The following is a 13,240-nucleotide window of genomic DNA, read 5'->3' as shown; positions in this document are numbered from 1 at the left end:
TCAGAAGTTTGAGACCAGCCTGGCCAACATGGTGAAACCCCATCTCTACTAAAAATACAAAAAAATTAACTGGGCATGGTGGTGCGTGCCTGTAATCCCAGCTACTTGGGAGGGTGAGGCACGAGAATCATGAGCTGAGATTGTACCATTGCACTCCAGCCTGGGTAACAGAGCAAGACTCTGTCAACAAAAAAAAAAAAAAAAAAAAAAAAAGAGGAGGAGGGCGAGGGATGAGAAATTACTTAATGGGTACAATGTACACTACTACACTCAAAGCCCAGACATCACCACTGAGCAACCAATCCATTTGACAAAACTACACACCTGCACTTGTACCCATTCAATTTATACGAAAACAAAAAACAAAGGCAAATCAAAAAGGAAAATAAAACAAAATGATCTCTAAACAATACGAACAGTAACTGATGAACCTAGCTGCGTATTGTGTCAGTTCCAAAATCACACAGAGACGAATTTCTTTCAAATGACCCTACAACACAGTATTTTGATCATATATTCTCCAGTAGGGTATAAGCTAAGGACTAAGAAAAGCACATGAAATCTTAGATGGTACCTGGTAGTTTTATTGTTAATAATGATGCTGGTATTATTATTTTGAAACTCATGTCCATTTCTCAGCTACCACTTGATGTTAATTTTTTTTTTTTTTTTTAAGATGGAATTTTGCTCTGTCACCCAGGCTGGAGTGCAGTGGCATGTTCTCAGCTCACTGCAACCTCTACCTCCTGGGTTCAAGCGATTCTTCTGACTTCAGCCTCCCAAGTAGCTGGGACTACAGGCGTGCGCCACCACACCTGGCTAATTTTTGTGTTTTTAGTAGAGATGGGGTTTCGCCATGTTGGCCAGGCAGGTCTCAAACTTCTGACTTTAGGTGATCCGCCTGCCTCAGCCTTCCAAAGTGCTGGGATTACAGGCACAAGCCACTGCACCTGGCCAGTGATTTTTAACCTTTATCAATCTGATAGACAAAAAGATCATTTCATTATTTTAACTTCTTTAATTATGAGTAAATCTGGCAATATATTATGAAAACAATGACAAGAATAATTTGATATAAAATGCACAAAATCAGATGTCCTCGCAGATCATTTTAGAGGCAGCATGAAGTGGGGGTGGCGATGGTGGTGGGGGCTGGGTGTGGAGAAAACCAGCCAAAGGAGGACTCATGAAATCCTGAAGCTTTTGACTGGGGTTCACTTGGAGCCCAGACTCAGGCCAGTTCTGACAGGAGCACCTGCCAGGCCTCAGCTTAGGGGCACAAGGTGGGACCCATGGACTGGGTGTGTGGTCCCAGGGCCTAAGAGGCACCAACAGAGGGGTCTCTGCAGAGACCATCGTCTGGCCAGGAACTGCTTTTGCACAAGGAGCCAGAAGTAGTTTGCCCCAGTAAATGGGGGCCTGGACTCACGCAAACCATTGCACCATGGATGGCCAGAGAAACTCAGAGAACCTTCCTGTGCTTGTTAACATACTCTCTCACTTCCTCTGTAGCCTCCGCCAAGCCAAGCAGCCAGCTCCTAGGACTCCCCTCCCTCCACCTGAGGCTTCTTCTCCTCCCTTCCTCAGGAGTCTCCAGCCTCCTAGGGTTTCCCCTCCCCGCTGCCAGCTCCAGCAGGGGCTGTCAACCGCCTAGGAGAGAGAAGTGGGCTTCCTGGGGCCACCTCCCCAACTTTGGAGCATTCAGAAGGTGATGGAGTGACCACCAGGGGGCAGTGTGGACAGGTCTCCATAGGACTGGTCAGGCAGTCATCTTTGCAGCGACCTTGCAGGACGGGAGCCCTCCACACACCTTTCCCACCGGAGCTTCTCCCTCCACCCCGAGTCACTACTATCTGCTTTCCTAGAAGGCACTTCTTTACTTCTAATTCTTCTCCGCTCTCCAGGTACCTGATATTCTCACGTGGGGCACTGTAATTTGTTTAATTCATTTAAATTGATTTCACGTAATTGGGAGATCAAGATTGTTCAGTTGCAAGACAAAGTCTTAACTTAAACTCTCAGGACAGGGGTGGGTCCCTCAACTCAACGCGTGAGTGTTGCTGCAGGGCTGTTGGGCCTTTTTCCACCTGCCATAGATCATATTCTTCATCCAAGAAGAGGGAATATTTAGAAACTGGCAGTACAAAAACAAAGCAACACAAACAAAAGAAAACCAAAACAAAAAACACCAAATCACCAAAAACAAACAAACAAAAAAAAGCCCAGAGAAGTTGCTACTGTAAATAGATGTGTGTATACATGTGGCTGGTATGAACCTTATCCACAAATTCAGTTTTGTGGGAAACATCACATTTGTTTATTTAAATCGACTCATATTGGATTTGGGCATGGTTGGAGGTTCTTACCCCACCCCACTTCCCAAGGCCAGTGCACAGGCAGGGCCTTGAGGTCACCCTTGGGTCCAGGTGCCCAGACCCAAGCCTTTGTGGTCCCATCATGTGGGCACTGGCATCTTTGCTGAGGTTAAGAATTTCAAAGCTGGGATACAGCCCATTTAGGTAAACCCAAAGTCACTCTCCTAGGTGGCCCAGTCATCTTCATGAGAACAAGAGCCATGAGCCTCAGTTCCCTGCCTCAAGAGCCTCCATTCAACCCTAGGCTTGTGGACAACTCTGCCTCTTCTCTCCCCTCAGTGTCATGGTCCCCTGTCCCATCCCTCTCTTGAACAAGTACCACAACCTCCCCACCATACACAGGGAAAGGGCCAGCCCTCAGGTTTTTGGCCTGGCATCTTGAATCTCCTCCCAGGCAAGAGGCCACAGAGGGCCTGACATTCTCCTGTGAAAAGCTGGGTGGAAGGGAAACACAGAGAACAACCCCTCAGAGAACAAACCCTCAGACAACAGACCCACAAAGAAGAAATCCACAGAAAACAAACCCACAGACTACAAACCCACAGAGAACAGACCCACAGAGAACAGACCCACAGACAACAGACCCGCAGACAACAAACCCACAGAGAACAAACCCACAGACAACAAATCCACAGACAACAGACCCACAGACAACAGACCCACAGACAACAGACCCACAGAGAACAAACCCACAGAGAACAGACCCGCAGACAACAGACCCGCAGACAACAAACCCACAGAGAACAAACCCTCAGACAACAGACCCACAGATTACAAGCCCACAGACAACAAACCCACAGAGAACAAACCCACAGACAAAAAACCCGCAGAAAACAAACCCGCAGAGAACAAACCCGCAGAGAACAAACCCACAGAGAACAAACCCACAGAGAACAAACCCACAGACAATAAGCCCACAGAGAATAAACCCACAGAGAACAAACCCACAGACAACAAACCCGCAGAGAACAAACCCGCAAACAACAAACTCTCAGAGAAGAAACCTAGAGACAACAAACCCACAAAGAAGAAATCCAGAGACAACAAATCCACAGACCACAAACCCACAGAGACCAAAGAAAAAACGCGTAGACAACAAACCCACAAACAAATCCTTAGAGAAAAACCCACAGAGAACAAACCTATAGACAACAAACCCACAGAGAACAAACCTATAGACAACAAACCCACAGAGAACAAACCTATAGACAAACCCACAGACAACAAACCCGCAGAGAACAAACCTATAGATAACACACCCGCAGACAACAAACCCGCAGAGAACAAACCTATAGATAACACACCCGCAGACAAACCCGCAGAGAACAAACCTATAGATAACACACCCGCAGACAACGAACCCGCAGAGAACAAACCTATAGATAACACACCCGCAGACAACGAACCCGCAGAGAACAAACCTATAGATAACACACCCGCAGACAACGAACCCGCAGAGGACAAACCTATAGATAACACACCCGCAGACAACGAACCCGCAGAGGACAAACCTATAGATAACACACCCGCAGACAACGAACCCGCAGAGAACAAACCTATAGATAACACACCCGCAGAGAACAAACCTATAGATAACACACCCGCAGACAACAAACCGCAGAGAACAAGCCCACAGGCAACCAGCCAAATTATGTCTGCTGTGCATCTCAGCAGACGATGCTGCCACCGTCTGTGTATGAGCACGTGTGTGTCAGACTTTCCTGTAGTCTCCAAACTTGGTTTCAGAATAATGCTTCCAGTGAAATGAGCCAACCGCATGAGATCACAAAACCCCTACTCTGTTCAGCACCTGGAGTAAGTAAGAATATTTTGGAGCACCTAGTGTGGGGAGTAGCCCTGACCCATTTACATGTCATGTCTTAGTTCATTCTTGTTGCCATCTTTGGACTTGAGACCAACATCATCCCCCCATTTGCCAGACAAGCTGCTCGGGAGGAGGGGGCCACAGCCCCTTATCTCCTCGCCAAACAGGAGAAGATCCACAGTTGCTTTATTTTCTATGGAAGAGATTCTTTTAAAAACATTTTTTTCATGGAAAAAAAAATCTGGAAAAAAAAAAGAATGAAACCAACCCAATAATCCCATAGACAGTTTTTGTTTTTGTTTTGGAAATTGACACTTCTGGTCTTAAAGCTTGAAACTTAAATTTGTTTTATCTGAGTTCCTTCCTCAGGAAAGGAGCCCGAGTCCTCTCAAAAAGTATCAGAGAACTGACACTCACCAGATCATCTTGTCTAGACAATGAACCGTTGGGCCCTGCATTCATCATGACTGCTTCCTTACCCCTCCTGAGTTCCTGTTACATCTCTTCCCTGCTATATAAACCCCTAATTTTAGTCAGTCCAGAAGATAGATTTAAGACTGAGCTCCATCTCCTGGGCAGCATCACTCAATTAAAACCTTCTTCCCTGGCAATATTTATTGTCTCAGTGATTGGCTTTCTTTCCCTCCCTCCCTCCCTCCCTCCCTCCCTCCCTTCCTTCCTTCCTTTCTTTCTTTTTCTTTCCTTCCTTCCTTCCTTCCTCTTTCTTTCTTTCTTTCTTTCTCTCTCTCTCTCTTCTTTTCTTTCTTTCTTTCCTTTCCTTCCCTTCCTTCCTTCCTTCCTTCCTTCCTTCCTTCCTTCCTCCCTCTCTCTCTCTCTCGCTCTCTCTTTCTTCTTTTTTTAGATAGAGTCTCACTCTGTCACCCAGGCTGGAGCACAGTGGCTCTATCTTCGCTCACTGCAACCTCTGCCTCCCAGATTCAAGTACTTCTCCTGCCTTAGCCTCCTGAGTAGCTGGGATTATAGGCACCTGCCACCACAGCTGGCTAATTTTTGTTTGTTTGTTTGTTTTTATAGAGATGGGGTTTCACCATATTGGCCAGGCTGGTCTCAAACTCCTGACCTCAAGTGATCCACCTGCCTTGGCTTCCCAAAGCGGTGGGATTACAGACGTGAGCCACCACACTAGGCCTCCCAGTGATTGACTTTCTGTGCAGCGAGCAGCAAGACTTAGGCCAAACCCCTGGTGTTTCAGAACACTTTATGGAACTAAGAAGACCTAACCAGGACCAAGGGGTCTTCTTCAGCTTTCTTGACCTGTCTCCAGACCTCCTTTTCCTCACATGGAAAATGAGAGAACTGGACCAGGCAAAGGCTGAGGTTCATTCGCCCTAAAGTCTGGCCTTTCTCTTCCTTGTGAAACTAGAAAGGTGTGTGATTGTGCATGTAAGTGCGTGTGTGTGGAGTGTGCATAGGTGTGGCAAAGTATGTGTGTGCCTGTGTATATGTGGGGTGTATTGACCCATGGGAGCGTGTATATGTGTGTGGGAGGTTGTGTGTATGAATGTGTGTGTTTGTTTTTTGAGACAGAGTCTCTCTCTGTCACCCAGGCTGGAGTGCAGTGGCACGATCTTGGCTCACTGCAACCTCCATCTCTCGGGTTCAAGCGATTCTCCTGCCTCAGTCCTCTAAGTCACTGATATTACAGGCACCCACCACACCTGGCTAATTTTTTGTATTTTGAGTGGAGATGGGGTTTCACCATATTGACCAGGCTGGTCTTGAACTCCTGACCTCAGGTGATCCACCTGCCTCGACCTCCCAAAGTGCTGGGATGAGAGGCGTGAGCCATCATGCCCAACTGAGTATGTGTGTCTGTGTGTATGCTTATGGGGATGTGTAAATGCATGTGTGAATGTGTGCATGTGTCCGTGTGAATTGTGAATATCCGGGACTTGAGCAAAACTCAGCTCCTGATGCACTTCCTGTTTCCTCAGCAGCCAAGCTCTGGTCTGGCAACGAGTGACAGTACACCCGGGCACCCCTCCCACACCTACTTCCCATGGCATTCCCAGCTCCCACCACTGGGAAGGAGCTGGAATCATGAGTCAGGATAATCATCGAATTCTCTTCAACCTTCCTCAGCTCCTGGTTTGTTGAGCCAAACCGGCATCTCTGGCTTCTCCTGGGCCCTCATCTGGGATAGGAGGAGGCAACCCCGGAGCTGGAAGCTGCTTCAGGGCTCGCCCAGAACAGCAGACTCAACCTGGGCCCATCCAGGCATCACCTGGGAGCTTCACGCAGCTGCTTCTGCCTGGCAGCAGCTCAATGGTTCTGACAGAATTGGCCTGGGGTGAGGCCTGGCATCCATGGGATTTTTACAAGCTTCCAGGTGATTCTATGGGGAAGCCAAGGTGAGAACGCCTGTCCTAGAACCAGGGGCTGGTGGGGAACTGTGGGTGGAGAACATTAGTGCTCCCAAAGCCTCGGGGTTGATTTTGAAAGGAACATAACACATTTTTTTTTTCTCACATAGACATACAGAGGAGATGTTTTAAAATAGACATATATAGAGAGATGTTTCAATAAAGAGAGGTTTGGGTTTATATAAGTAAAAAAGATAGAAAATAGGGAATGAGATTAGGCTCCCCCTTGCTCTCAAAAAATGGTTTGAGAGTCTTGGAACTGGTTCCACTCTGTGACAGCGATGAGTACGGTTCCCCCAACTTTTGGCTCTCAGCCTTCCAGGCGCCGGTGGGATGGGACTTCCCTGCCCCTCACGGTTGAGAGGAGCCATGGGCTTATTCTAGCCAATGAGTGGTGGACGGACGTGATGCATGCCTCTCCCAGGCTGGAGCATTTCATTGTCCAGGTGAAATACTCAGGGACTCGTCCCTCCAGCGCAGAGAATGGCAATGTTTCCAGAGGGTCTGTGGGAGCAACCTGATCTCAGAGCACAGCCCCCAGAGGACCTGCTGCACACATGTGGTGGGGCAAAGAAAGAAAGCCAGCTGTCTGCAGCCACTGAGAGTTTGGGGTGGCTGTCTTTCATGACGAAACCAGCTCACCCTGACTTATACAAAGTCTTTGAGTTATATAGATGGAGAATGAGGCTCTTGGGTGCCTTTGTTCTCACAAAGCAAGAGTCTAGCTAAATCCATCTATCGAGGGAGTAGAAAAGGGGAGGTGCTGGCTTGCACACCCTAGACAGCTGTTCAAGAATCAGGACACCAGGCCTGGAGTGATACTTCGGCCACCCTTCTAGTTGAGGGTCTTGAGGCCACACAGACAAGAAGTGGCAGAGATGGGACACACATTGGTCTTCTTACTCACAGTCCGGCCCTGAGCTGTGGGCTACCAGGACACCATGCCCCTATACGAGTAGCCTTCCCACTCCTTACCTTGAAGGAAAAGTGTTTTTTGGACAAATACCTAATGGAAACATTACATGGGGCTTGGAATCTGTTAGACCTAGCTTCCTGAACTTCTTGCTAGCTGTGTGACAATACACACATTTCTTAACCTCTCTGAGCCTCAGTCCTCTAATTATACTCCCCTCATAGAGTTTCTAAGAGCATCCTGGGGCTGGCACGTGTCGATGCACCCAGTATTTGATAGAGCTTGTTAAACATTGGTTATCCTCTCTCCCTATTGCACCTCAAATGGTAAGTGCTGCCTGTCCGCTTCCATTTCCCCAGTGCCCTGAGTCGTTCAGATGTTCATCCATCTCCCACGGAACTCAGGTTCTTTTGGAGGAAGCCACTTCAAGTCCTGCTCCAGGCTTAAGCCAGTCAGCACATTCCATGCTCTGCCCCATTGCCAGAGTTCAGGAGTGTGCTCATGATCTAAGCACCCCCACCCCCAGATACATCACAAGATTTTTGCTTGGACTTCTAGGCACTCAGGTTCCTCTGAGAGGGAATCAAACTTACTTCTCTTCATGTCCTTTCCTCTAGGAGATGCGTCCTTCATAAAATTCTCATCAACACTGTTCAGACATGTCCCACCCCAGCAGGGGACAGCCTGGGCTCAAGCTGGGATCCCTACTTTATTTATTTTCTGCTAATTAAACTTCCTAATATACTCCACGCTAAGTGTGCTTGCAAGGCAGGGGGTGTGGGATAAGCGGCCCTGCCTGGCTGGGAGAGGGGCAGCTCCCTGCTGTACTGTGTATTAATAAAGAGACACACGCATGGCAGTGCTTGTCTGGGCCTTGGTGGCAGCTTAGGACAGAAGGCACGTGACAATCAGGGTTTCAAACAACCCAGGAAGAACACTGCTTCAGGGAAGACAGCTCAGCATCTCCCTGGCAAAGAATAATGACATTGATAATACTCTCCAAAGAATTTCAGGATTTTGAGCAAACAGAAAAGCAACACAGAAATTCATGTCATCAACACGATATGGCTTTATTGGACACTGAAGACTTTTACTGGAGGCTCAACAACATAATCCTGCTGGTTAGTTTTACTTCATTGATTTTCCACTGTGTCTAATTACATTGCTAATGCTGATGGTGGATGAGCTACAGCTCTTTTCCTGCCTGTCCTGAGGTTTATCCACCAATGTTTCAGTTCTGTGGTAAGATACTGTCCTAAGCCCCCAACATCTCATGGATGCTGTTTTTTTGTTTGTTTTGTTTTGTTTGTTTCTTTCTTTTTACAAAGAGTTCATAGCCTGTGGAAGACTCTCCTCCGTCACACACTTATGTTCCCTCCATACCAGGCCTGGGAGGAGGAGTTTAGCTTGTGGGGACTGTACATACGCTGTGGCCCATGCAGAACCTGGAGAGGCCGTGACCCCTTCTAGAAGTGATCTGCCCTGAATCCTTCCCTCCATAGGAGGCATTTATTGAAATGCCAGGTTCCTGAAAGGCTCTGAGATGGGCACTCCCTCTCCTGAGCCCTCCCATCCATTACTGCTTTCCTATTTCTGGCCAGGGGTCCCTGGCCCTCCTCCCCGCTCCCGTGGGACCCCAGTTCACCTCCATGTTTGCTCAATTGCCCTGCACTGTAGTAGTCCATTGGCACTCTGTCTTCTCCTGGAGAAATAGCTGAAGAAGTTTATAGGATTTCCTGGGCCAGGGCTGTTGTACAGTCACCGGGCAGCAGGAAATGACCCTTCAGGGCCTAGGAGGGCCAAGGCTGGCGGGCAGGTACAGGGGGAGCCAGCACTGCTGTCCACCACTGTGCAGCCTGGAGGCTGTTTCCCATGACCCTGCTGGTAGGACCCAAGGCACCCCAGGCCGCCCACTGCCCTACCCCCGGCAGGCTCTCTGCACCCCGGCTTCCCTGCATGCCTGCTTGACATGGACAGTGCACCCTCACACCACACTTGCCCTGCCAGTGAGCCGCCAGTGAACTGGGAACTCCACAGAGCACAATGACTCGCCCCAACACCGTGCTGAGAGACTTCACCAAACTGTAGCCTGGCTTCCGCCTGCACTAAGCCGCGTCCCCAAAGGCGACCCCAACCCTGGTTGACCCTTGGCTCAAGACTTTGCAATGCAGCCAAACCACAAAATGCACCTCGTCCAGCTCACCCTGCTAAACCATTTTCAGTAGTTCTCCTCTCACCCTTCTGGAACTTTCCATTTCCACATGGCCCCCGTGTTCCATTTTTCATTTGCCCTTAAGTCCCTTTTTGATCCCTTTCTGTTCTCTCTTTGAAGACCTCAGTCACCGTTTTCTCAGTTGGGATTGAGCTTGGTCGGTACTGGAGTCTCTCCCCGCTGCTGCAGGAGTCTGAAGGAATCAGTCTTGCTGCCTGTAACACATGTCCAGTGCTGCTTTTTCTTTGGTGAGTGTCTTAGTCAGTTTCGGCTGTTAAAACAAATGGCTTAGGCAACATACATTTCTCTCTCACAGTTCTGGAAGCTGGAAGTCTGAGATCAAGGTGTTGGCAGATTCAGTACCCGGTGAGGACCTGCTTCCTGGTTCACAGGAAGGACACTTCGTGCTGTGTCCTCACATGGTGCAGAGAGAGGGGGGGTCTGGTGTCTCTTCCTGGAAGGGCACCGATCCCATCATGGGGGCCCTGCCATTGCGACCTCATCTAAACCTCCCGAAACCTCATCTAAATCTCACCTCCATACTATCACATTGGGGATTAAGGCTTTAACACGTGGATTTCGGGGGACAAAGGACAAAAGCATTCAGTCCATGGCACATGCCCAGTGCCCTGACTCCTGCAAGTGCCACGCCACAGCCTCGCCGGGGCTCTGTCCTGGAGGGGTGTGCCATGGACCCTGTGTACCATGGGCGAGGCGCACAGCAACCTCCCGGCCACCCCACCAGCGAGTGAGTTCCCAGCACCCTGGCTCTCTCTGGTCACCCATCTACCAGTCTTGTTGCTCCTGTGCACTACAGGACCAGCTGCCTGAGGACTCTGGGGCAACTGTGGCCCCGGCCACCCGTGAACCTTCTCTCCAGCCAGTGGCTGCAATCACATCTTCTCTAAAGATGTACGAAGCCTAGCCTTGGGGAGCTGAGTTGGTCCTTCCTTGGGTACTAAGCCCTAGGGGACTCTTGAGAGTTCTCTTTGTATCTTTATAGTTTCTTTCTCACCAAGCTTAATCATTTCTTTACAGGAAACTTCCTCTGTTCAAGTGACTGTATGGTTTCTGCCTCCAGCTTTGTTCTTGGGTGCCAAAAGAGAGGCAAGCAAGGAGCACGGGGGTGCAGGGGATGGGCAACTGGCAAGCGGGGAGACGCATGCAGCGCACTTAGTGCCTGGTACACACCAAGCCTGGATTTCATTATTTTTAAATGGGTATTGCTATTTTTAAAAGAACAGTTGCAAATATTTATCGTATGTTTTGCAATAAGTGGGTCAAGATCAATAAGATATTGTTGATCAATTGATCAATAAGTTACCTTTTATTCTTAAAAGTCATATTCTTCTGGTTCAGTGGGGAACACACTGCCGACCTGTATTTGCAGCATTATGTGATAAGTGTTCTCCTTTTCGGGTGTGTATTAGTCTGTTCTCATGCTGTGAATAAAGACATCCTGAGAATTTTTTATAATTTATAAAGGAAAGAGGCTTAGTCGACTCACAGTTCCTCATGACTGAGGAGGCCTCAGGAGACTTACAATCATGGCAGAAAAGGAAGCAAACATATCCTTCTTCGCATGATGGCAGGAAGGAGAAGTGAAGAGCAAATCGGGGAAAGCCCCTTATAAAACCATCAGATCTTGTGAGAACTCAATCACTATCACAAGAACAGCATGGAGGTAATTACCTCCCACCAGGCCTCTCCCACGACACGTGGGGATTATGAGAACTACAGTTCAAGATGAGATTTGAGTAGGGACACAGCCAAACCATCTCAAGGTGCCGCCAGCAAGCACCTACCTCCACCCCTCCCTCATCCTTGTCCTCATTCTACAATGATTTGGTGAAATCTGGTCCCTGCCTCAGTTTTACAGCCTCCCCATGACTCTGGTTACTTCCTGATTAGCTTAAACTAAACCTAACTAGGTTACTCCAGGAAAGCATTTCTGTTCCTGACACCCCTCATCTGCCTGTTGCTTCCACTCCACTTGTATGTGTCTGGGCACATCTCTGCGTCCCTTTGCTGGCTTCTAGCCCACTCATTTCAAGCGTTTATCCCATGAGTTTCATAAAATTGTAGAAGATCAGGGCTTGAGGCAGTGGTGGGGAAATGATACGAAAGACATTTCTGGATGTATTCTGCCATCCTGCAGATCCCTAAACCACTTCTCCCTCTCCTTTCCCTCCCTCCAGAGAACAGCTTCTCCTTGTCTCCGGTGGAATAGTTCCGCCCACATTCATGGGCCCTTCCTGTACCAAAACTGTACAGGTCTCACTTCCTGTACCAAACACTTGGCAAAAAAATGTCCCGTCCTTGGAAAAATTCTGTTGAATAAAATTTTCTCTCTTTGATCCATCCAAATGTTTACAAAGTGCTACAGAAGCCCTGGAGGAACAAGTAGTTCTGCCTTAGGGATCAAGAAGATTTCACAGAGGGGGTGATATCTGAGCAACAGTGCTTTTTGTTTTTGTTTTTGTTTTTGCTTTTGAGATGGAGTCTCGCTCTGTCACCCAGGCTGGAGTGCAGTGGCGCAATCTTGGCTCACTGCAACCTCCGCCTCTCAGGTTCAAGTGATTCTCCTGCCTCAGCCTCCTGAGTGGTTGGGATTACAGGCACCTGCCACCATACCCAGCTAATTTTTGCATTTTTAGTAGAGACAGGGTTTCACTATGTTGGTCAGACTGGTCTCGAACTCCTGACCTCAAGTGATCTGCCCACCTTGGCCTCCCAAAGTGCTGGGATTACAGGCGTGAGCCACTGTGCCCAGCCAACAGTGCTTTTAATTGGCATTTTCTTCAAAGACTTTGATGCCCTATAGGAGGGGGCCCATGACTCAGCCTCAGCCAATCAGATGACTCCATTCCCTGGGCCACCTACACACCTGCTCTTCCCTGATCCACGGCAATGTCCTCACCCTGAGATCTGAAACAAGAGGCAGACATGGGAGCTGAGCTGTCTTTTGGGAGAATCCTAGCGAGAAGGTTCTCCAACTGGGGCCACCAAGTGAAGGCCTCATGGCAGACGAATCCCTCCCCTTCCTGAGGCTGGGAGGAGCTGCTGCCCTTTTGATTCTGAGAGCTACCTCAGTTGCCTTCCCCAAAATCACACACACACACACACACACACACTTGCATGGGCTAGGTAGAGCTGTTTTCTGTAATTGCCAACAGAACACTAACTGTATTTGAAGAATAAGCTGGCATTCTTCTGCTCTGGTAGAAATCAAGGTAATTGGTTATGAGAATCAGAGCCCACCTGTGACTCCAGGAAGAGATGCATAAATACCAAGAATTTAGTCTCTAAATTCTTTCTTTAAATCATTTTTTAGAAATGTGATGAGTATATAACACAGGAAAAATCAAATTGTAATGCAACCGAGTTGATGCAAGTTTTATTTAGGAAGTGGGTTACAATCACCTGGGGAAGCTCTAGTTACCTTGATTTGGTTTGGTACAAACCCTGGTACCATCAGCCACAGATCCCCGGAGGAAGTCATTCCTGGATGACTTCCTTATCGATTTTAAA

The sequence above is a fragment of the Chlorocebus sabaeus genome, chromosome 2 (genome assembly GCF_047675955.1).
Source record: "Chlorocebus sabaeus isolate Y175 chromosome 2, mChlSab1.0.hap1, whole genome shotgun sequence".
NCBI classification, from domain to species: Eukaryota; Metazoa; Chordata; class Mammalia; order Primates; family Cercopithecidae; genus Chlorocebus; species Chlorocebus sabaeus.
This window is presented reverse-complemented; position numbering follows the sequence as displayed.